Here is a 2,204-nt window from a genome sequence, read left to right on the forward strand (position 1 = left end):
TGCAGAGAACTCTTCAATAGTGCGAAAGCCACAGGGGCACCACACGATTCGGAAGTCTACAAGGGTGAGCTGAGAAAGGCTCAGATCAAATCCTGGGTGGAATTCAGTAGAAGTAGGATACATCTGAGGCCTCTGGGCTAAGGAAGATTCTGTCCTCGAGACCTATTACTGGCTAGTACAGACGTCTCAGTCATTGTGTCCGTCATGACAAACATGCTGACAGACTGAAGGTTGCCAGAAACAACTTTTGTAGAAGCTGTGAGGACATCGAAGAAGAAGAGACTATAGAACACCTCCTGTGTGTGTCCAGCACTAGCAGTCAGAAGGGGTTCCACTTTAGGTTCTTAATTATTTGAGAACTTGTCTGGTTTAGCGGATGTGAACATTCACGAGTTGGCTGTTTAAAGCAATTTGATTGGTTCAGCGGCAGAGACTGGAAGGCATCTTTCTCCTCATGATTTCGGGGTTAACACAATGAACGGAAACGTCTAAGTAAGTCTAATGGCTGCCACTAACACTTAAACTTACCTAACCTACTAAAACTCAAAATTATTAAGATTATTATACCCTCCACCATAGGATGGGGGTATACTAATTTCGTCATTCTGTTTGTTACTACTCGAAATATTCGTCTGAGACCCCATAAAGTATATATATTCTTGATCGTCGTGATATTTTATGTTGATCTAGCCATGTCCGTCCGTCTGTCTGTCGAAAGCACGCTAACTTCCGAAGGAGTAAAGCTAGCCGCTTGAAATTTTGCACAAATAGTTTTTATTAGTGTAGGTCGGTTGGTATTGTAAATGGGCCATATTGTTCCATGTTTTGATATAGCTGTCATATGAACCGATCTTGGGTCTTGACTTCTTGAGCCTCTAGAGTGCGCAATTCTTATCCGATTGAAATAAAATTTTACACGACGTGTTTTGTTACGATATCCAACAACTGTGCCAAGTATTGTTCAAATCGGTCCATAACCTGATATAGCTGCCATATAAACCGATCTGCGATCTTGACTTCTTGAGCCTCTAGAGGTCGCAATTATTATCCGATTTGCCTGAAATTTTGTACGACGGATTCTCTCATGACCATTAACATACGTGTTTATTATGGTCTGAATCGGTCTATAGCCCGATACAGCTCCCATATAAATTGATCTCTCTATTTTACTTCTTGAGCCCACAAAGAGCGCAATTCTTATTCGAATTGGCTTACATTTTACACAGGTCTGCGACATAAATATAATTTAATTGTGGTCCAAGCCGGACCATATCTTCATATCGCTCTAATGGCAGAGCAAATCTTTTCTTATATCCTTTTTTTCCTAAGAAGAGATGCCGGGAAAAGAACTCGACAAATGCGATTCATGGTGGAGGGTATATAAGATTCGGCCCGGCCGAACTTAGCACGCTTTTACTTGTTAATTATTTAGTTATTGTGCTGTTAATTTATTTTTTTATAGGACTTTTATTAACATATTCGGATTAATCCTAGTCCAATAGCCAATAGCCTTTGTGATGGGTTAAAAATTTTCAAAACCATTAATTTTCTCACTTTCCGATTCCCATTCCCTCGGTCAAACCGGTAACTACGGGTAAGATGGGTTCAGGATTAGCAGAAGCAATTGCCAAAACACCCATGACGGCTACAGCAATGGTTGCAAAGAATTTCATTTCGGACTGTAGATAAAAAAGTTAATTTTTAATAGAAAAATAACTTGATATACAAATCGAAATTACCTTTTTGGAGATGGTTTGTTTTGCTATAATTTGTAAAGAAAACTGAATGATTATCCAGAGAATCTAGAGGTTTTTATAGCAAATATTTTCCTAATGAAGTGGTATGACAGTACAAGAAGTTTTAATTAGTGTGCTGCACGACTTTTTGTTCATTAACATTAAATCGAAAAGCTAGAGAAGGTAAGGAATATTAAAACTGTAAACAAATTTAAAAGCAATTAGAATTTAGGATGAAGTTCATTATTCTGTTTGTAACACCTGGAAAAATGCGTCTAAAAACCCATAAAGTATATAAATATTCTTGATCTCTTGAAATTTTGCACTAATACTTCTCATTGGTGAAGGTCGGTTGGAATTGTAAATGGGCCATGTTTTGATATAGCTGCCATATAAACCGGTCTTGGGTCTTGAATTCTTGAGCTTCTAGAGGGCTCAATTCTTATCCGATTTGGCTGAAACCTTGTG

General features: G+C 38.3%; 1 long non-coding RNA gene across 1 annotated transcript; it reads right to left on the reverse strand.

Annotated features, from left to right (window-relative positions):
- Positions 1–1,447: 1,447 nt before the first annotated feature.
- Positions 1,448–1,977, reverse strand: LOC131994103 (uncharacterized). Its single transcript, XR_009396439.1, has 2 exons — positions 1,740–1,977; positions 1,448–1,679 (listed from the first exon to the last, which is right to left on the reverse strand). It is a non-coding gene; the product is annotated as an uncharacterized LOC131994103 (long non-coding RNA).
- Between the last annotated feature and the right edge of the window lie 227 nt (positions 1,978–2,204).

This window comes from Stomoxys calcitrans, chromosome 1 (genome assembly GCF_963082655.1).
Source record: "Stomoxys calcitrans chromosome 1, idStoCalc2.1, whole genome shotgun sequence".
Classification (NCBI taxonomy): Eukaryota; Metazoa; Arthropoda; class Insecta; order Diptera; family Muscidae; genus Stomoxys; species Stomoxys calcitrans.